The sequence below is a fragment of the Triturus cristatus genome, chromosome 8, assembly GCF_964204655.1.
Source record: "Triturus cristatus chromosome 8, aTriCri1.1, whole genome shotgun sequence".
NCBI classification, from domain to species: Eukaryota; Metazoa; Chordata; class Amphibia; order Caudata; family Salamandridae; genus Triturus; species Triturus cristatus.
In genome coordinates, this window is record NC_140591.1 from 962,328,466 (window position 1) to 962,352,011 (window position 23,546).

Consider the following 23,546-nt stretch of genomic DNA (forward strand, 5'->3'; position numbering starts at 1 on the left):
TCTTGGTCCCCTTGGCCGGGTCCATTAGACTGGAGGGATATCGTTGGCAGCGGCGCATCCCCTGCTCTGCTGTCTCCCGGTGGGGGATGGAGCTGGACATCGGTCAGAGAGGTCTCTTTTAACGGGGATTGCACTTGGACGGGCGGATGCCCACACCATAGCGGATTCCACACGAGGACGTCTGGAGGTCCCGACGGTGGCCCCACTCCCTACACCGCACTTGGTTACCTTCTCCTGGCCGACCCACTTCCATGGGAGGCGCAGTTCTTTGGGGCCGCGAATCGTCCGGTGGAGTTGGTAACACTCACTCCGGGACTCCATCGATCGTGCGGGCCTGCCCGACCTGGCGACGATTGTCTCCGCCTCCTCCTCGGTGCCCCCGGACGACGTGTTGGTGGCACGAGCCAGGGTTGAGACGGTCCGACGGGCCCTGGAGACGGGGATCTCCGGCACTCGACCCGAGGCCCAGTGCTCAAGGGAGTCATAGCCGGCGTCTGCACTCGGGGACGCCCGCTCCGGGACCCGCGCGGAGAGCGGCCGGCAACATGGGGAAACCTAGAGGCGCTAAAGGGGCTACCCCAGCTGTATCGGACTCGGAGACCCAGGACAAGGAGGAACGCGGGGGCCCGGAGGGTTCTGGCGGTGCACCACTGCAGCAGCAATTTGACCGCGTCTTAGAGGCAATAGCGACCACGCGCTCGGCCCTCCAGCAGGACATTGCTCAGGTAGCGACGAGCCTGGGTCTCCTTAGAGCGGACCACGGCAAACTTTCAGACCGGGTCAAGGAAGTGGAGAGCTCGGTGAAAACCTTGGAGCCGACACAGCGAACCTTGGCTGCGGATATGAAGGATGCTTTATCCCGGATTTCGGTTCTGGAGCAGAGAGCGGAGGATGCGGAAGGCCGTAACAGGAGGAACAACATCCGTGTGGTGGGCCTGCCGGAAAAGATTGAGGATGGCGACATGGTGGCATATCTGGAGGCCTGGCTCCGAGACACGGTGACCCCGGAGGGTCTATCCTCCTTCTACACCCTGGAGCGTGCCCATAGAGTCCCGGCGAGGCCACCGCAGCAGGGACGTGCCCCGCGACCGGTGGTGGCGCGGTTATTGCACTTTAGAGACAGAGACCTCATCCTCAATGCCGCCAGGCATAATGGGCCATTTAAAGTGGCGAACAGCCAGGTGAACATCTTCCCGGATTACACCCATGAAACTCAACGCAGACGGTTTTCCTTCCTGGCGGTTAAGCGCGAGCTCCGGAGCGAGGGCATCCAGTACTCGCTCTTCTATCCTGCGAGGCTCCGCATAATTGTAGATGACAAAACTCAGTTCTTTGATAACCCAGAAGATGTGTGTAACTGGCTTGAACTTTATAGAGCGGGGAAAGGTGGATCCGGCTCCTCACCTCCACGGACGGCGGAGTCGGAGCAGAGGCGGCGATCCAGGAGGATTCGGGGTCGACGTGGCCGCTCGGGAGGTCCCTCAACTGCAGAGACATCGACAGAGCAGAAGGGAGTACTAGAGGTGCTATCGGCGCTGTCTGGTTCACGGGACGATGCCATTGCGGAGGAAGCGATCCCTGATGACGAGGGGGGTCCAACGGACTCCGAGGAATCCGTGCCTGACAGTGTTCATACGCCGGTGATCACACCGCAATCAGTGGAGGACCTTCTGGATGGACAGGGGTAACGGGGTGAGCTACTTCGTTTTGGGTGGGGGCCCGGCGGGGGGGTGGCGGGTGTCGATAAGAGATGCTGACTCCCGGGGACGGGAGGATGGGGTGCCCTGGACTTGCCCCGAGGGGGTTTCTCTATGACACTGTTTTGGGCTTGCTATAGTCCTGGTGGCCTGAGCGTCGAGGGCCCACTGCCTCCGCCCGGCCCGCACCTGGCCCTTAAGGCCTTCCTACGGTGGCGACTGCAGGATTAGCAGGGTATAGTGGGTTGTTGGAGGGTATAGTTTGGATGGGAACTAGATGGTGCTATTTGGGTCCTGTTCTGGGGAGGGTGGCTGGGGAGTTGGTTCATAGTTGGGTTGTTAAGTTTTGGTCGGGGAAAATGGCCGCCATCAGTGCTGTGAGATCGATGTTCTTCCTTTGTTGGGACCCAGATGGGGAGACTTTGCGAGAACAATATGGGACAATGGCTGATGTTGCTAATCTGAAATGTGTTACTTGGAACGTACGGGGGCTTCATACTATGTCCAGGCGTCACAAGGTCCACGCTTACTTAGTGCGTAGGGGGATACACATGGCGCTGCTTCAGGAGACTCATCTGAACAAGGCGGAAGGGGCGGCGTTACAGCGTAGGTGGAGGGGGCAGGTCTTTTGCACTTCGTACTCTGCATATGCCAGAGGGGCGCTGATCTGGGTTAGGGCGGGGGTTCCATTCCAGGTCACGAACACAGTGATAGATCCGGAGGGGCGTTATGTGGCCATTTCGGGGACTTTGGGAGGGAGAGACCTAAACGTTTGCTGTGTGTACGCTCCTAATGTAGACCAGACTGCCTTCCTTTCCAGGTTATCGGGCTCGGTGGCCCATTGCCTCTCCGGGCCCCTCCTGCTCGGTGGAGATTTCAACTCAGTAGTGGATGTAGACACTGACCGCTCGCACCCACCCCTCCCCGATTCTCCGGTTCGGCGCTTGGCTAGGGATCGTAGGGACTGGCAGACTCACTGGGGTCTCACGGATATCTGGAGGGCGCAACACCCCACAACTAGGGACTACTCATACTTCTCGAGCCTCCATGAGTTGCACGTTCGACTGGACGGATTTCTTGGCTCGCCCGAACTGGTTTCAGCAGCGGTCCGGTCTGAATATTTGACCAGGACCATTTCTGACCATAACCCCCTCCTGCTGGACCTTCGTTGGTTTCCCGGGGTGCCTGCGGTGCCCACCTGGAAATTACGGCCCGAGACCCTTGAGGACAGTGTTTTCAAGGCGGACCTAGGTGAAACGATCTCAGAGTACTTTACGTCCAATGGTGGCACCGCGAGCTCGAGAGCGTTAGAGTGGGACGCTTTTAAGGTGGTGGTGAGGGGGTACTGCATTTCTAAACAGGTCGGCGTGAGGCGAACTATCCTTGCCGATTTAGAGGCAGCGGATCGAAAACTCCGCGAGCTGGAATTACGCCGCCCCGGGCGCCCCGAGTTACAGGCACGCACGGCGGAGGCGAAGGAGGCGGTGGCGGCGGAGGTCGAACGGCTCCGTTGTTTTGACTATAAGGCCTATACGGTTCGGTCCATCGCAGAGGGGGATAGGTCGAGCGCGCTGTTGGCATGGCTGGCCAACCCGACGCGGCAGTCTTCGCTGACGACGTCCATGCGCAGGGCAGACGGAACCCAGGTGTACACCCAGCCTGCGATTCTGAGCTGCTACCGGCAATATTATGAGCGCTTGTACCGCAGTCGCTCGGACCGAGACCCTGACCTGCTCGATGATTATTTGCGGCCTCTGGAGATTCGAACAATGGAGCAGGACGTGGCGAAAGCCTTGGGGTCCGACATAGAACTGGGAGAGATCCGTAGCGCCATTAAAAAGATGGCGAGAAACAAGACCCCGGGCCTGGACGGCCTACCTGTGGAGTTCTATGCGGCTTATGCTGATCTCCTAGCCCCTAGGTTATTGGTAGTATACGGGGAGGCAAAGAGGCTTGGGCGTCTCCCGGGCTCGATGTGCGAGGCATTGGTGGTCCCGCTCCTCAAGCCCGGAAGGGATTCATCCGATCCGGGGTCTTACCGTCCCTTATCAATGCTGACGGTGGATTATAAAATACTGAGCAGCATCTTGGCCTCGAGGCTGCTCGGACACATGAGCTCCTTGGTACATGAGGACCAGGCTGGCTTTATCCCCAGGCGTAACACGACCATGAACATTCGCAGGTTGTTTCGATTGCTAGGGGACCCGCTGGTGGACGCCCCGTGCCCGGTTGTCCTATCAGTGGATTTAGAGAAGGCTTTTGATAGCCTGGAATGGGACTACCTTTGTACTGTGCTACGGAGGTTCGGCCTCGGGGAGGGCTTCATCAGGTGGACCAGGGTTCTGTACGCCTCGGCGTCAGCCAGGGTTCGGGCGGGGCCGCTGATTTCCTCACAATATCCGGTGGAGCGAGGCACGAGGCAGGGGTGTTCGTTATCCCCACTGCTCTTTGCGCTGGCGGTGGAACCTCTTGCGCTGCATCTCCGGTCGGGAGCCCATTACACGGGCCTGTGGACTCTTCGGGCCCGCACTACATTTCATTGTATGCAGACGACCTGTTGCTCTTCCTAGAAGACCCGCTCGCTGCCCTACATGGGGCTGCGACGGCGCTCACGGAGTTTGGGGAGGTCTCGGGCCTCCGAGTGAATTGGACTAAGACCTGTCTTTTCCCGGTCCGCAGGGGCACCCCCACCCCTGCTCTAGGTAGGGAGATCAGATGGGAACCCGAATGCTTTAAGTATCTAGGGGTGTATATCTACCATGAACCTTCTGACCTCCTGGATGGGAACATTACCCGGGGCATTCGAGCACTTCGAGGCAGTATGAGCTTTTGGGCCACGCTACCGCTCTCGGTGGCGGGGCGGATCGCCTTGCTTAAAATGGTGGCGCTTCCCCGGTTGTTATATTATTTCCGGACACTACCGCTCTGGGTCCCACCGGCCACGTTTCGCCTATTACGATCAATGATAGTCGGATTCCTCTGGGGCTCGGGCCGCCGGCGGGTGGCCCTCAAGACCCTGATGAGGCCGAAGGAGGAAGGTGGGCTTGCGGTGCCGGACTTCGAAAAGTATTATTTAGCGGCGCAGCTCCAGGCCTTCACCCAGGAGATCGCCCGGGAGTTCCGGGGCCCAGAAGACAGGAGGGGAACGGGCATGGCCAGGCATGTTCTCTCCTTCATAGCGATGAGACAACGGTTGACCTTGCAGGACTTGTCACAGGAGGAGCGGACCGTTCGCCTGTGCTGGAACCGAGCTCATGCCCGGGGCCACCTGAGGACACCGTATGCGCCCGAAATACCTCTGGGGATGCTAACGGCTTTGCCCCATGGGGGCGATTGGTCACGGTTGGCGACCTGGGAGGACGCCGGTCTACAGCTAGTCGGTGATCTATACGAGGACGGGTCGCTCTTGCCCTTCCAGGAGCTCATTGATCGCTTCGGGATTCCCCGCGGCGATTTTTTGCTGCACTCGGCCCTTGTTCGAGCGATCCAGGCGCACTGGAGATGCAGGCAGGAGGAACCCCCCTTATCCCCGGTATGCCAATACGTGATGATGTCTGCGGGCACGGTAAAAGCGGTCACTTGCCTTTACGGCAGGCTGATCAATGAGGGGCTGGCTCCCCTCACCACCTTGAGAAACCGTTGGGAAGAGGACATTGACAAGGAGATCTCGGAGACGACCTGGTCCCAGCTGGTACGGCGAGCCTGGAAGGGCACACGCCACGCCCGCTTTCAATTGGTCCACTACTACGTGCTCCATAGAGCATATTTGACCCCGGTGAAAATCAGGCGATATTTTGCTACAACTTCGGCGGAATGCCCAAGGTGCCCGGCCCAGGAGGCGGACCTTCTCCACATGCTATGGGCCTGCCCGGGATTGACATCCTATTGGGTAGAAGTGGGGAAGACCCTGGAGGAGACGACGGGGAGATCCTTATCGTTTGACGCGGCGGTGGGTCTCCTGCACTGGTTCCCTCATACCCCAAAGAATAAAATATCTAGCAAGTTTATCGATCTGGGGTTGCTCCTTGCTAAACGGGAGGTGACCAGGAACTGGAAGGCACGAGCTGGTCCGACGGGAGGCCGGTGGCACAGCGAACTTTTGAAGTGGGCGGCGGGGGAGAGCACGTTAAGATACCAGCTAGCTTGGAGGCAGGGTAATGAGAAGGCACAGGAGGCAGCGCTGGAATGGGAGATGTTAGTGCAGGCCCTTAGGGACTATTGCGCCCCCAGCGACTCTGAGCGTGAGGAAGCGGCTCGCCCCGAGTCCCGATAGACAATTGCACTTTTCAGCTCTGTTGCTCTCCCCATGGGTCCTTTAGTAGATCCTGTTGCGGTTGTTGCCGTGCGCTGATGGCGGGGGTGGGTGGGTTTTCCTGGGTTTGTAGTGTGTTCAGGGTGGGGTGTTCTTTTTGGGTTTATAGGCTTGTTTGGAAAAGCAGATGATGGACAGTGGGTCATCCAGGCCAGCTTTGACATCCTTCTGAGCCCCCATTGAATCCCGCCGCCCGACCCCAGGGTTGTGGGCTAAATGGCTGTGTAAGCGACTCATGGTGGGGGGACGGAGGGGTATGTCTCATTGATCTGGCTTGACATATAATGCTGACCGATTATGTAACGATTTACTGATTCCTGCAATAAAAATAATTAAAAAAAAAAAAAAAAATAGAGAAGAACAAGAACATGAACAAAGACGTATGAAAGATACGAAAATGAAAATGCTTGTTGCCCAGACAGTTCCAGCCGATGGTCACAAAAAGGGTGATTCCGCAGGTCCAACGAAAGGGACATGCAACTATTGTAAACAACAAGGTCATTATATACACGATTGTCCAGTCCTGAAACATAATATTGCCACAGGTAGAACCCAGGAAAGACCACGTCCACCTAGACAGGATCAGAATCAACAACAAATACCTCAGCATGCACAACATAGGTCAGCTCCGCAACAACTAGCTCCGCAACAGGCAGCTCCACAACAGACCGTAGCACCACCACAAGTGCAGCCTATTGCTGCCACACAAGCAACAACGCAACAGATGTACCAGTATGCACAAAATGACTATCCCGATTATCAGCGATACACATGAAATAGCCTAGAGAGGGAAGTTGGCTTACCCCTTATCGAGGTTCCTGTCGATCAAGAGGGACCTTATGTGCATAGTGAACTATTAGGGGAAGACAGAAAGTTTTTACTTGATACAGGGGCAAGCAGAACAACTATACGACGCAGTGAAGTTCCAGGGGCACCCCTCTCAGGCTCACAGAATATTTCCCTTGGATTCTCAGGAAAGCCTATCATTAATGAAGTGTCGCAACCTCTTCCACTTACGGTTGGTCCATTGACACGAACTACAGATTTATTGCTTACTAAATCATGTCCAGAAAACTTGTTAGGTATAAAAACATTGAAAGCTCTAGGAGCTATAATATGTTGTTCTCCGGAAGGAGTACGATTATTTTTACGTGACTTCAAAGGTCACTACGTGTCCAGAGACATGGATCACCGGCTGCAGAATTTACCTACACATCTATGGGCACAAGGCCCAACTGATGTTGGTTGTATGAACATTACACCATATCGAGTCACACTAAAAACAGGAGTAGTACTACCACGAATGCGACAATACAAGTTACCACCAGTATATCGATTAGTTATTGATCTGCGCGAATTAAATAAATGTATTGTACCACAATATCCTGTGGTCCCAGATATCTCTTCATTACTAACAGCTATTGATTCAGAAGCAAAATTCTTCACTGTAATTGATCTCAAGAATGCTTTCTTTAGCGTCCCAATAGATCCGGAAAGTCAATATCTGTTCGGATTCAGTTTAAATGGACGAAGTTTTAAATTCACACGCGCACCTCAAGGATTTACAGAAAGCCCCAGCATCTATAGCCAAGCACTGAAACGAGAACTTGACAGTATCCACATGCCAGTTAACACTGCCTTGCTTCAATATGTCGATGATTTGCTGATCACCGCCCGAAGCGAACCTGAATGTGAAACAGCGTCACTGACGGTTTTGAAATTTCTGGCAGACAAGGGGCACAAAGTGTCCCCTTCTAAGCTGCAATTCTGTGTCCAGCAAGTTGTTTACCTTGGGCACTCGCTGTCCAAGGAGGGAAGACAGCTTACACCTGATCGCATCCAGTTAATCGCTAACATGCCACCACCCAAGACACAAAAGGAGGTGCGGGCTTTTATAGGGCTCACTTCATACTGTAGGCAGTGGATCCCTCAATATGCATTTCTAGCAAAACCACTCATCCAGTTGACAACACAGGAGGCAGCAACATCGACTGTTCTCCCTTGGACTCAAGAACATACACATGCCTTTGAAAGCTTAAAGAAAGCTTTATGCCAAGCACCTGTTTTAGCAACACCATGTTACAGTAAACAGTTTACACTCTTTGTTACAGAACGCGAAGGTACTGCCTTGTCAGTACTCACTCAGGAACAAGCAGGATCACACAAACCATGTGCTTATTTCTCTAGTACATTAGATCCAGTAGCTCAGGCTCTTCCTGCGTGCCTGAAATCAGTGGCAGCAACAGCTTTAGCAATCAGACAAAGCGATGCCATAGTGTTAGGACATCAATTGACAGTACAAGTACCACACGCAGTAGAGGTTCTCTTGAACCGCACACAAACACAACACTTGACTGTTAGAATCCGGGGTCTCTGGTTGGCGCAGGTATGCACTTGCGACAAGCAGGGACCCTTTCCTCTAAGTCAGGGCAAAGGATCACCTCTTTAAAAATAACCCCTGCTCACCCTCTAGGTAACGTGGCGCGAGCAGTCAGGCTAGATTTCCAGAGGGCATATAGGTTAAGCGTTCAAGTTGTCCCACACAATAATCACCTCCCCACCACACAAAGACACAAGGCTGTATTTATCAAAAATAGGATTCTTTATATAAAAGGTTTTCTTTCAGGCAGGTTGCATAAATACAGTTCTCTTGGTAAAATAATCCAGTTACTCTCAAAATGCTTTAAGGGCAGTCCACAGGTTTCAAAATGGCACAGTTCTGTTTAAAATAAGTTCTTTAGGTCTTCGGGGCACTTCGTAGCGCCTTTGGGGTGCTCTGGGCAAGGTTTTGAAAGGACCGTGCCGTTTCTCACGCTTCTCGCGTGAGCCGGAGTACGCTTGCCGAGTCTCACTCTTCTCGCGTGAGCACCGGCAATGCTTTTCAATGATGTTCGGCTCAATCGTAGGTACGGTTCGAACTCTGCTGGTTCCAAGGCCCGTACGGTTCGAACCAAGGCAAGGCAGTACGTTTACAAAGCGCAATTGACTCAGCTGGACGTACGGTTCGAACTGGCAAAGGCAGGTACGGCTCAAACCCAGAGTACTTTAGAAGCAGTACGGTGCAGACAGGGAATCAGTACGGTGCGAACCCAGGGTGTACAAAGGGCAGTACGGTTCGAACCCAGGGGGGGGTTCAATGGCAAGTACGGCTCAGACACCGTACACTTGAAGGCAATATGTTTAAAGGAAAGTACGGATCGTACTTTCAACGCGATCAGCGCCGTACCTTTGCAGCTTCACGGGGAAGGTTCGTGGCGGCCTCGCGGTCCAGTCCAGGGGTGTCCCACGTCGCGCTGGCGTCCCAAGTGTCCAGGGGACGGCGGAGCTTCGTGGGGCGCTCGGGCAGGATGCAGGTTGCCACGAAGGGGGGTCAGAAGCAGGTGGGCAGCCTCGGGGTGATTTCCCAGCGCAGCGCGCTGTCAGCTTCGTCCAGGTACGGCGAACCAGGGCACGTTTCAGGTCCTCACAAAAGCCTCCACAACCCGGCGGGGTCACAGGGGCTCGGCGCTCAGACGCAGGACTCTCCTCCTTACTTTGCGAGCTACGGCTCGAGGGGGCAGCTGTTCACGGTGCTCAGGCTGTCAGGCCTTTACTTTGTTTGCAGCCACGCCAGCAGCAGAAGTCGCGTTGCTCAGTGAGGTCCGGGGATGCACAGGTTCCCAGGGGTCAGCTTGCGGAATTACCCACGGCACTTCTCCTCTTCTTTCAGGGTGGTAGCGCCCACTGTTCCTGGGGCGCAGGTCAGGGGGCAAGTTCACACGCAAGCCCTTGGAGATTGTTTGTAAAGGCACAAGTTGAATTAAAGTCTTTTTCTTCAGGCTTTCCTTCTCCTTCCAGCAGACAGGCACCCACTGCAGGCCAGTCTCCCAGGCAGAGAGACAGTATTCCTCCTTCAGCTTCTCCAGGTCCTTCTCCTTCAGGCAGAGTTTCTTCTTGGCGCAAACAGGATCTGATTTCTTAGGAGCCAGGCTCCTACTTTTATACACCAATTCTTTTGTTCTTTAGCGCCAGGGGGCCTGGGCCTGGCTCAGTCCAGTTTTTGGAGCACTTTGTTGTGGTGACTCTGCGCTTTCTTTTCAGCAGCAGGGCAGAGACATCAGCCGCTCCACAGGGGGCGGTGCCGGCTTTGTGCTGGCAGAGCACAGGTCTATTCAGAGTCAAAGGTGTACTCCTCCCACCCATCCTGGTGTAATCTCTCTACCCACCACCTGGCAGCCAACCTGTCTCTGGGGTTTCCCCAACCCTGCTCCTTACTGTTGCTAGGCAGAACACACACACAGCGCAGAGGCGGACTGAATGGCCAGATCAGTAAATACTAACTTTCTAAAAGTAGTATTTACAAACACAGGATATTAAAATAAACTTTACTAAAAGAAGTATTTTATTATTCTGAGTCCAGGCATACTAAACATGACTTTCTACCATGCTCTATGAGTCCACTGGGGTCACAGCGTGTAGTGACTCCAGCAGCCCATTCTGGCCTATGGAGAGCAGGTAGCCTTCAATAGTGAAAAACGAAAATGGCTGTAATTCACTATTAAGACATGCCACACACATCAGGGCATGTCCTACCTTATGCCTACAATGCACCCTGCCCTTGGGCCTACCAGAGGGGTGACTAATATGTAGTTAAGGGAAGGTTTAGGGACTGGCAAGTGGGTGCACTTGCGCAGTCAGCGCGACGGTACCAGACCGCGCGCAGGTTCTGCAGTGGCAGATCCTAGACACATTTTACTAGGCCGCTTCTGTGGGTGGCACAACCAGTGCTGCAAGCCCACTAGCGGCATTTGTATTTACAAGCCCTGGCACTCCTGGTGCACTCTACTAGGGGCTGACAGTAAACCAAATGAACCAATCATGGACACCAATCAATGTATACATTTTACCATAGGGAGAGCATATGCACCTTAGCACTGGTCAGCAGTGGTAAGGTGCCCAGAGTCATAAATCAGCCAACACCAGGTCAGAAAAAATACAGGAGGAAGGCAAAAAGTTTAGGGATGACCCTTCAAAAAGGGCCAGGTCCAACATTGACTATAGCGAGACTCACCGGTTATGAATTAACATTGTTTCAGCCACACATAGAAATCAGACGTTGTAATACGTTAAATCCTGCCACACTTTTGCCAGTAAATGGAACAGATCCATTAGCACATGATTGTATTGAAGTCATTACTATCACGACGAAACCCAGACAAGACTTGACAGATATCCCTTTATCAGATCCAGACTTGACATTGTATGTAGATGGTTCATGTATGAGAACAAGTACAGGAGAGTTAGTGGCCGCTTACGCAGTCACAACAGACACGGAAGTCATTGAAACAAATTGTATTAACACTTTGTCAGCTCAAGCAGCAGAGCTCATCGCTCTGACACAAGCCTGTATTCAAGCCAAAAATAAGAAAGTCAACATATACACAGATTCACGTTATGCATTCGGAGTCGTCCATGACTTCGGCGTACTGTGGCAAGAGAGAGGTTATTTAACTTCTCACGGCGCCCATATCCAACACGGACCCCTCATTCAAGCCCTATTAGACGCGATTCATTTACCTACTGCAATATCGATTATGAAATGCAAAGCCCATACAAAAGTTACCGATATCATTTCTCAGGGTAACGACTTAGCTGACAGAACAGCTAAACAGACTGCTCAGAATCAGACTCACACAACTGACACGACAAAGACAATAGTTCTGACACCAACACATTGCATGACAGTTAAGGATCCCGCCCTTGATGTAATTGACATACAGACACATGCTACACCAGAAGAAATAAAGAAATGGACTGAATTAGGAGGGATCCAAACGGATCAAGGATGGATGACGAAGGAAAAATCTATATGGTTTCTTCCCGACTCCATGGTTCAAGTCATCATTAACACAATACATAGTCCAGCGCACCTAGGAGAAAAAGCTATGCTAGACAGCATTCAACACATTTGGTTCAACAAACACTTGCGAGCAGCAGCCAAACAGAAAGTACGTACCTGTATGATATGTTGTCAGTTTAATCCAGGTAAAAGCATCCCCGTAGAGCAGGGTGGATTTCAACCTCCCGATCATGCTTTTGAAGTCCTCCAGATGGATTATATCCAGATGGAACGATGTCGAGGATTCAAATATGTTCTCGTAGTTGTTTGTGCTCTTTCCCGTTGGACAGAAGCCTACCCGGTTTCAGATTACACTGCCCCGACTACTGCCAAACAGCTAGTTCGAGAATTCTTCCCACGATATAGTTTGCCACGTGTTGTATACTCAGATAACGGCCAGCCATTCTCATCTGAACTAATGAAACACGTTTCACTTCTATTAGGTTACCAATGGAAATTCCACTGTGTCCGACATCCCGCGGCAGCAGGTCTCGTGGAGCGCCATAATCAGACTCTGAAAATCAGATTGTCCAAAATATGTAGAGAAAAAGGAGTCGATTGGATAGTAGCCTTACCAGTTGCGCTCTGTTACATGAGAATGGTAGCACATTCTCGAACAGGGCTATCCCCGTACGAGGTGATCTTCGGTAGACCACCAAATATGTGGGGGACGCCTATACCTCGCAAAATCACTGATGTTGACTGTAATATGCTGACAGATTACCTGGCTTCCTTGATGTCTGCACTACAATCTTGTCGTTCACAGGTAGCTGCAGCTTTTCCCGATAACACTGAGGTGAAGCCCCATGACGTGGTTCCAGGTGATCTGGTTCTTGTGAGGAACTTCGACCGGAAGACCCAACTGGAGCCTAGGTGGAAATCGCCTAAACTCGTTCTACTAACAACAAGGACAGCCGTGAAGATCGAGGGACGTAAAGGGTGGTTGCACTCGAGTCATATCAAAAAATGTTATGGACTACCGTCCGATGTGAACACTCAGCCCTGCATTCCCTCACAGACAGACTCAAAGCTCCCCTTGGTTGAACAAACAAAAACGGAACTTTATAAACTGAAATTAAGGTCTAGCAAGTCAGACAATTTGATTGTTTAAGTCCTCTCCAAGGTGAATCGGTTGAATTTGTCTCTGACATGTATCCTCTAGACCGGAGTAGAGAAAGAAATCGACAGATGCAGCTTAAAAAGCATGCGTATTGTAAATCACTTCGTAGTCACTGCACAGTAACATTATTAATTTTGTTTTTTCTAAGTCTTCTGATCATCATTTCTAGTATATTGCTGCATATGTATTACCCTATTTCTAAACGTGCTTACAATGTTACTGCTGAACATTCTTTTAGCGAATTACCTCCGCATGAGTTGTCTTATAGATTTGCGCTGCGCAACAACACATTCATTAGTATGTTACATCATTCCCATCAGACCAGCAATGCTACAAATTGTTGGATATGTGGCCGACTCCCTCCCTATCAGAACTATAAGGGAGTTTTGCCCCTCTTTCCATATCCGTTCACACACAATGGCTCCTGTGGAGCATGGTTTAGTTTGATTAATTCCCTAGATTCAAATTCAGTAGTTTATCAAGACAACTGGGTATGGGGAAACCTGAACCTAGTTTTGCTTAAAGTCTGCTACCCTAACAAGGAGGGACTTCCCAAAAGAACAGGAACTGATCTAGAAAATGAAGTATATGGATTAGGTAATTTTACACTTAACCTCCTGATTCTGAATGTCGAATCCGAAGCTACACCAATCTTGCCCGCTATGTCAGTATTCCCAGTTAAAGGGGAATTATGTGTAAAAAAGAATGGTTCCATACACATGGGCCATAGTAAATGCACCACTGTAATAAAATTCAGTGATCAAGGCAAATCTACATTTAGAGCTTCCCGTCATTCTTACTTCATATGTGGCCAGACCGCATATATACGTCTACCTCTAGACTGGGATGGTACCTGTTACATAGCATTCCTTCTGCCACCTGTTTTCCTAGCCCCTCCTGATTATCACAGAAATACCCATTTAGTACACAATAGACAGCAGAGAGATCTCCCGATTGTCGATTACACTGAAACGGCATGGGAGCAATACACAGATTTCAATAAAGGTTTCTTTCCCTATATAGGTACAGTCACTAATAGTAAGCTGATACGCAGATTAACTAGAACCCTTGAAGCAGTAGTGAACGAGACTACTTCCGCCTTAGGCAATTTAACAGAAGAGCAGTCTGCTATGCGGATTGTTGTGCTTCAAAATCGTCTTGTCCTTGACGTCATCCTGGCTGATAGGGGCGGAGCTTGTAGGGTCATCGGATCAAGTTGCTGTGTTTTCATACCAGAAAATTCGCCGTCAGTATATAAAGCCATAACTCGCCTTCATAAGATTATAAGCCAGATACACCAAAGTCCAGGCACCTGGACTTGGTCCGGTTGGTTCTGGAGCGTGTTGTCAGCCTGGGGATGGAGGATCCTATCCTTCCTAGGTATTGGCTTCCTCATACTATTCAGTTGCTGCTTATGTCTACAATGTGGGCCAGCGATTTGCGGCCTGTGTGCCACATCGTGTATCCCGCATCCAAGTTTTCGTTCAAGATCCCGGAAGAAGAAAGAAGAACAAATGATGCTATATGAACAGATCGATGGATTGATGAAGATCAATATCTCCTGAGGGTCCGTAGGGGACAAGGAGGGAATGAGGAAATATGAATTTTGTGATCAGTTATGTCCCCTATCGTAGACCCCAACGGCTCCATGTGCATGCTATAAGTACATGTATGTTCCCTCCAGTTCCAGTTATGAAGACGCAAATACATGTGCGTCCACCGTCAACATGTCCTCTTTCAGATCCGCCATGAATGGGTCAGATATTCCATTCCTAAGTATGAAAGGCCACCGACTTTATGTGGTTCACTTTCCACATTTTACAGATTCAGGCGAGTAGGCCCTGAATTCTGCCATCAAGCCTTTTCCTGCCTTCTGCCTCTGAAAGCTCCAGTCCAAGCCCGCATCTGTATCCATGAACTTTGTCCTACTCCCTGCGTGGCTAACGGTGCCTGATCCAGCCTGTTGCCTGCCAAAAACTGTATTTCACCTTCAAGATTATCTGCTCCGCTCCTCATCCGATGCATTCCTGTCTAGTAGTTTAGGTAAACATTCTTCCAGCTACCGTGCAAAGGGCCAGGCCTCACTGTCCTCATGCAAGTAATTCATAGCCCCTGTTACCATGGAAGATTCCTGCCCCCTCGCATCTCATGTAGACACTTAGACGCTTGTACACGCACTAACAGTCAGTATAGAATAAGATTTCATCCTAGAGACCTTTCCTTTTGGATAATACAGTTCTTTAAACATAAGATATTAGATATGATTTGGGATTAGGTTGACATGACCCCCCAGACTTCTGTCTCCACATGTAGAGCTAAATGTCAAGTCCCCTTCACCCTCTAGTTGCACGTCAATCACACGTCATGCGGCTGCGCGCGCATTTCTGCCAAATATTTCTGCTGACATTGCAGGATTCTCTTATGGATCCACCCACTTGTGACATCATGTTTAATGACGTATTTAGTTACGCCTATGTTTACGCCTTTTTTCATTACGTATGTGTATCATATCTGTATTATCAGCTGTTACGCCTCTTGCATCTGTCTTAATGTAATGCTTTCCATATAAATACCATTACTTGTCAATAATGTATTGCCTTCCTTCCTGAACCTTCATGGTGATGGAATTTGAAGCCTGCAGTTCGAACTGTAATTCCTTTGTAGAGGAATAAAGCCTTTTTAGAACCTCTAATACCACGGATTCTGCCTCTTATATTTACTGAGTTATTCTTACTAGACTTTACCGCATAAAAAATAGTACCGGTAATGAAATATTTACCACAACACAGTTAATATTGTTAAGCTGTTTCCTATTGTGTTTAGCAGAGATGTCTTAATGAAAACCCCTGCCTGCTGCATGCAAAGATGCGTCCTACTGTATTTAACACAGGGTCTGCCTAAATAATTTCTCCATTAGTTATATTGATAGGCAGGCTACCACTACTACTGTCCAATCAAATGTCTTTAAAAAAGAATAGTTAGAGGATGCTTCTAAAGTCCTACTCTCTTTGCTGCTTTTTAATTCTTTCTAGAGTTCTAGTAGAAAGCTGTCTCTCACCAGACCTAAAAATGTGCAGGTGAATGGTTGAAGAGGCTCCCCTTATTTTAACACGGGTGTCCTCAAAGAGTGCAGCTGATTGTCAAAGTGGATACCTCAGTATAGGTAGCCGTATGAGTGGAGTCATGGTCCAGAAATCCTAAATAAAACTTGGGGAACTAATTAACAGAGGCAATTACATCTCCTGAAATGACATCAGATGAATAAATGCTAGAGCCCCATCCTCACTTAAAAGGGAATGGGCCTATTTTACAGTCAAAGCTGTGCTACAGTCTTCACAACATATAGATGTATACAATGTACATGTTGATATCTAAACCAAGCCTGCTCGTACATAGCAATTGCAAAACATTGAATGTTCACTACAGTAAGTGAGGGTACATTCGAAGCATATGCTTTACATTTAGAAACATATAATCATTTGAATAATATGAAGTAATATGCAAATCTGCTAAACAGTTAAATATAAATGAAGGAATATAGATGTTGCTTAAGAAGATATCCCCTTGTACCCCAAACATATGATCCACAGGTAACTACTTTATCTTCAGAAGACTACTCAAGTGCTTGCTCTGCCCCCACATAACCACCATACTTAAACATAAATATAAAACATATTCCTCTGTATACAAGTATTTATTTGTGCCATTGATGTATACACACAAATGTGTATTGCTTTGTATAAACGTGTATAATTATATGTTAAATATAGGTATTTGTTAGTTCTGCTTAACAAATGTTCGTATTACTTATAGTTACATTATTTTATGTTTAACATGAGTATAGGTGACTACATGAATAAGAAAATCTTTTATCATAACTCTTTATCTACAATTGCTTCACTATTAAATTACCACAAAAAAATAACTTAAAGTACAGCAACACTTAAAAGTCTTAGTTTATTAAATGCAACTTTAATCTACATGAATTACCTTCCTTATATATATACCTTCCAGTGACTTATGTATCTTTATATGCATTACTTTGCTTCTAATTCAACATCTTCAATATACTACCCTATATCTCACCCTACATCTCTCACAATATATCCTCTACCTACTCTTTGACTCATCTCAATCCTCATTCATCTACTCTCTCCAATGCACTACCTTATTTCTCACCCTATACTTTTCAATATATCCTCTACCTCGCTCTCTGACTCATATCAAACCTAATTCTACTACTCTTTCCAATGCACTACCCTATTTCTCACACTATACCTCTCCCAATATATCCTCTACCTCCACTCACTCACTCATCCCAAACCCCATACCACTACTATGATCCCGAAAATAACCCTTTCTAGACTCTTTCCTCCATCACCCCTCTTTGCATCATCTCATACCTCTTTTACTATTCAGATACCCAAACAAGCCTTTCTAAACTCTTCCCTTCCACCTCCCCTTACCTCATCCCAAACCCCCTCATAGTACTATGAACTCCCCCCAAAAAACATCTAGACCCTTCCCTCTTCTATCCCTCCACAACTCCTTTTCAATCCAAATAACAGACTAACATGTCCAACGCTCAAATTAATTTCATATTTGCCTATACTAATTCCCCACTAATCCTGTTTGGGTTCCGGAGTAGCATGCTACCCGCCGAAAAGAGCTTTAACACCTCATTAGTGGTAGCAAGCGCCACATAAATGCAAACCCTTCACTCTTTTTTATCCCTCCACTATTTTTTTCCATAACAAATAACAAACTGACATGTCCACTGCTCAACTTAATGTCATATTTTCCTATACTAATTCCCCACTAATCCTGTTTGTGTTCCTGAGTAGCGTGCTACCCACCGAAAAATGCTTCAACACCTCATCAGGGATAGCAAGCATTATATAATTGTAAACCCTTCCCTCTACTCTCACTCCACTAGCCTTTTTCAATCCAAATAACAGACCAACATCTCCACTGTTCAAATTAATTTCATATTTCCCTATACTAATTCACCACTGATCCTTTTTGGGTTCCGGAGTAGTGTGCTACTCGCCGAAAGGCCCTTCACCAACTCATCAGGGGTAGCAGGCGCTATATAAATGCAAACTCTTCCCTCTTCTATCCCTCCGCTATCTTTTTCAATCCAAATAACAGACTAACATGTCCACCGTTCAAATTAATTTCATACTTTCCTATACTAATTCACCACTAATCCCTTTTGGGTTTTGGAGTAGCGTGCTACTCCCCGAAAAAGCACTTCGATGCTGCATCAGGGGTAGTGAGCACTATATAAATAAAATTATAATTATAATAATTTTAGTGGCCGAGCGTATGATTTCCCACACGTAAACTTGAAAGTGAGTTTAGAAATCTCTCCAGGGCACTTTTCATAGTTAAAGAGGAGCTTACAGGGGGTGGAAGGTTACAAGCACTTGGAAGGTCAAATGTTAAGCATATAGGATAACATGCAATGTTTGTATATGGGAGCAGCTGAGGTGGTGCGGCACAATGTGACACTACTAACACCTTTCAGTCTCCGTTAGCCTCAGGCAAACAGGAACAGGTGCTCCTTCTTACAAATAGTGTGGGTGGTGGTGGTGGGGGCGTCAATTCGCGCATTTCCCGATTTTTACCCTGGGTGCATTGACATTCAGTCATTTATTCATTAAATGCCCCCAATATCCATAGCTGCACAATATGATACATTTCATTTGGCTCAGAACGAACACGACTACGCATCCGATAAAAAGATTGGCCCCCATAGGGAGGCGAGCTTTTTTTTTTTATATGTTTAGCTGTCTCAAATTAGTTAAACCTTCTGTGCAAACGTCACACCATCCCCAGACATCAGCATGCCCTTTGATTGCTTTTGCACCAGCGCCACTTTATACGTGTGCTCTCTAGGGCAAATCCCTTAAGAGCAGATAGCGGTACGGGTAAACAAACACCTTCATCCCGAGCAGCACTGGGCCAGCAACCAGTGCGGCCTGTGTACCTGACTGAGTTCACTGCGTCACCAACGAGGTGCTGGCTCTCTCGGAGCCTGTCACCCGAGCTCCCACTTTCAGTGCATCGAGTATCCCAGATTCCCAATCGAGTGGCACAAAGTTCCGGAGCGCATCAAACTATATTTAGGAGTCGCAGCTCCCGAGCTATGAAAGGAATTCCTTTTACACTGGAGCTTCCAGGCTGAGCTGGTCTCCGAGCACCAGGGCCCGCTCTCTCGGCGCCTGTCACGCACCCCGAACGCACTCCTGCTTCTCGGCTGCACCGAGAGAACCTCCGGCCGGTCTGCGCCGAGCCTCGCCTGCCAGCCCTCCTTCGGAACCGCGGGAAATCGAGCCGGGTAAGTCGGGTGGGATGCGGGGAGAAGGGGGTGCTAGCTATCGGTGTACCTATTCACGCTGGGGCATATTTCCCCTTATGCTAGGCAGCAGTCTAGCGAGGAGCATGTTCTGAACATAAATACTCGTGTGACTCATAAAGTGGGTTCGTGAAATCCGAGGCGCACCGTGCAGCGGGGCAACTGACACTGCGCCCTGTCGGTTAGTTGCCAGTCCGTTTGTTTTGTGTGAATGCAGTGTCTTCTTTACTACAGTTTTGAACTAGACCTTTGGAGCCGCTTTAAAAAGAAATTACATTTTCCAGAGACGTGTTAGCATTTAGATGTGGAAGCGCTTTTGCACAATTTGGTATAGTTTACTAAACCTTTTTAGGGGATGGAACGCCTTTGTTAATGTCAGCACCACTTTGGCAATTAACCCCAAAATGAAGGGACCGTCTTTTGGGAAATAGAGCGACAACTTGTAGAAATGTACAGGGGAATGAAAAGCACGGTATATGGTGTATATATAAGAGATAATTTCCATTTTAATTTGTACTTGCCTGTGGCTTTGGAGCTGACAGGAGGAAAATAAGAAACCAGACAGCATGAATGATTAATCATGTAAGGCCTTGTTGGGCATATACTAATACACGGAATAGTGAAGCGAAGACATTTACTTGATGGAAAGCTTTGAAATAATTGAGTTAAGAGAGTGACTTTTTCACTGCTGGGTCAGTAAGACTTGACTCTAGGAAAGTATTCTCTGTGCACAATTGTTCAGTCACATGATGCCCACTCCTCTGTCTGATAACTGTAAATGAATGGCACGTGATCTATTTCATCACTTCCTGTAGGCTCTGCCCTTGCATTGCATAGTGTGATGGGACTCAACCCTATCATGGCTCACTGGTGACGCATTGCAGGATGAGCACCACTTCCATTTCTGAGTTACTGATGGTTCTTAGCCAGTTGTTGGTTATAGAAATCTGGTGGCTATGTGGTGGCCCATGGTGACAGGAACTGGTGTGGTGCCCTGATAGGACAGGCTGTAAATACTTTACTGACACTTGGTTTCTCTGCATCAGGAGCAAGGTTTGGATGGGCACTGATAATGTACTACGTGGTTCACAACCTTTTGACTTCTCGGGCCCCCAATTAATCTTTACTGGAACTAAGGGACACCCACTGAATCATTATTAGAATCCAGCCCCCCACCTAGTCATTACTGGAGACGGGGAACCCTGGCCTAAGCATTGTCGATGATTTGAACCGCAAAACAACACCCAAAAAATAGAGAAACAAGCATTCATGAAACAAAAAAAACAAATGGTGACACATTATATTGAATTCGCAAACATATATAAATAGAAAAAAATGTAATTTTAATAGAATGGTTGGAGCTTTTCTAAATTCAATTTAGGCCCCTCATCATGCATACTATGGGGTCTTTTACCGCATGCCACCGCAACGGCAAAAGGGACCGCCTGCCATAGGTGCGGCGGTCCCGCCATTCAAATTAGTGGGCAAAAGAACGATGGATTTAACCCAGATCTCTTGACTGGGGGAGAATGTCTGCATTGTCAGCATTCCGTCCATCATTTGTTTGTTGTAACGCTTTTCGCCCTAAGTGGGATGGGTATTCCCAGACGTGGGACCCGTGCTCACTACGCCACTGGAGTCAAGCTATCCTGGCTGATGACGGCTGATAGCCAGAAACCGGTCCTAGGATGCTTGATTCCGGTCCAGGGAAGACATGGCTTGGCAGTTCGGGCTGGACTGTTCCCATGAGGCACAGGGTCAAGACTGATTTGCATATGGCCATGTCTAAACTGGGGTGGTGTAGTGGGCAAAAGAACGATGGATTTAACCCAGATCTCTTGACTGGGGGAGAATGTCTGCATTGTCAGCATTCCGTCCATCATTTGTTTGTTGTAACGCAATTCAAATTAGGATGCGCCCGCCACACTGGCGGGCGCATTCCGCATTGTTTACATTGCGGCGGGCGGTGCTGTAAGCAGCACCCGCTGCAATGTAAAAAATGCATGCCGTGCATTTGCATGCACAACAAGACAGGCACCGTGCGGTCCCTGCCACCTTGTGCATGCAAATGCTGGGGGGTACTATAGGTACCCCCCATGTGCACCCCCCAACACCCAGGGGGCCCACAATGGGCCCCCAAATGCAGAAACCGCATGTATTTCCATGGCCGCGTTGCCGCCATGGAAAGGCTGATCTCCGCAATCATCATAATATGGATGGCGGTGTCTTGCAGACACCGCCACCATATTAAACACGTTTTCCGCCTGGTCGACGAGTCGACAGGCAGAAAAGCGGCAGACGGTCTTCCCGTCCGCCGCAGACCCCCCATCCATCCTAATGTGGCGGGGGGTCATTCTTGGCAGGATGGCGGGCGGATCGCCCCCGCCGGCCCAGCGGTGGCTACCGACGGCCCAGCGGGGGCGATCCGCCCGCCATACTAATGGGCCCCTATATTCTGTTTGATGCACATGCACTGCTCCCACGAATCAACCTGAGGATACTAATTTAATTTTTAGCCTCCAATTTCAGATTCCTTCACATTTACGGTACATTTTAAAATTTTCAATTGTACATTTTGCTTCTTTACTTATATAAACTTTATTAATCTCTTAATATTAATTAATTTGCTAAGTAGTCGCGGACTCCCTGAGTAGGCTTTGCGGACACCTGGGTTCCCTGGACCACAGGTTGGCAACCACTATACCACGCTAATTCCCAGTGGATTTTGGTTTTCCAGATCAAAGGGAGTGAGGGAACTTGCAGTGTGTGCCTCTACTAAAAGATTGACCTTGGGGTGCTCCCAGGGCTGGAATATGGCACCTTGACAGGGTTGTCTGTTCAGATCCTGGTTCTGCACCGATTCTAGAAATACAAGGAAGGGGTCCCGTTCCAAGGCTGTATATTCAGATCACTGCCACAAAATTCACATAAAATACAGAACTAACGAAAACGCACCATTATCACTTATTTACAAATAACAACCATTCCATAGAGAAATGTGATGTGCAAAAGGGATCTGCAGGCCTCCTTCACCAGTGTCACATTGTTGGCCAGTGCTCAGGGGAGAATTTTCTGTGATTCTGCATCAGGTAGTGGAGGCAGCCATGGGTGCCTTTGACTGGTCATCCGAAATGAAATTTTAACATTGAGAAGGATTTATAACACCATTTTAAGATCTGGCCTAGTGACAGCTTTATGTGTCTCACCCATCCTTTTTTCAAATAACTTCTAATGAAATACATATACATACATACAGGTGCTTATGGTTAGCCCTCTTTTTTTATGTGTCTTTTTAAGTGACCTTCATATTTTTCTTCTACCTAACATAGCTCGAGTATGGGGCCAGGGGTCAGACCCCATCATTCATTGCCTGTGTTCACTGCATTTTGCTTGTGCACATCTTACTAAAACTGCTGTCAATGCTGGCCCCTGTACTAGCCAGGTGGGGGCTAATCCATCCTTATCAACTTTTGCAGGGGCCCGAAAAGTGGATGGGGAATGCTCTCTGCCACAAGGATCTAAGCCTGCTGCTACTCCTAGGGGCCATGAAGCCACACATCGTATACGGGAAGAGAGCCCCCCATCATCAAAATCTGTATCACCCAACTTGCCACCTGAAGCCACGCCTTATGTAGGGATACTTTGCAATGTGCCTCCTCTTGTGGCTGATACATCAAAGAGATTTTCTCAAATGAAGAACATAGTTGTGCACTGGTTGAGAATGAACACTGCCTGTGGGACTCAAGCAGGAGGCTATACCAACACGATACGCCGGGTCAACTGGCTTGGAAAAGGTGAAAAAACACTGGCTGGCGATTGTGTGATCATTAATTTCCACAGACTACATGTGGCAGGGAGGACTTTAGCCTCTATCAGGCATCCCCCCATCCCCTTGAATGGACCTGTTTATTTTATCCTGGCACTCCCGTTGGTCTTTTTTGTATAACTCAGCGGTTGGTGTTTCTCAATTCGACCAATGGCAAATCCGAATGGGCTTACAACGGCTAGGGCTGATCTGAACCTGGCTCCACCGGATTTTATCTTTTTAAATAGTTTTGCCCCTTTAGCCTTATTGGATGCATGTGATTGACTAACAGGGGCCACACAATGGAACACTCAACGGGAGACAGTGGGGATGGTCCTCGCTCCTCAACCAAATGAAGGTCTGATGGACATCA

At 48.8% G+C, this 23,546-nt stretch overlaps 1 protein-coding gene across 1 annotated transcript in view; it reads left to right on the forward strand.

Moving 5' to 3' along the window:
* The first annotated feature begins 18,968 nt into the window (after window positions 1–18,968).
* SMPX (small muscle protein X-linked) overlaps window positions 18,969–23,546 on the forward strand; it is a 308,624-nt gene continuing 304,046 nt past the window's right edge. Inside the window, exon 1 of the mRNA XM_085622477.1 lies at window positions 18,969–19,350. The gene's annotated coding sequence lies outside the window, so the exon portion shown is untranslated. The remainder of the gene's footprint in view (window positions 19,351–23,546) is intronic.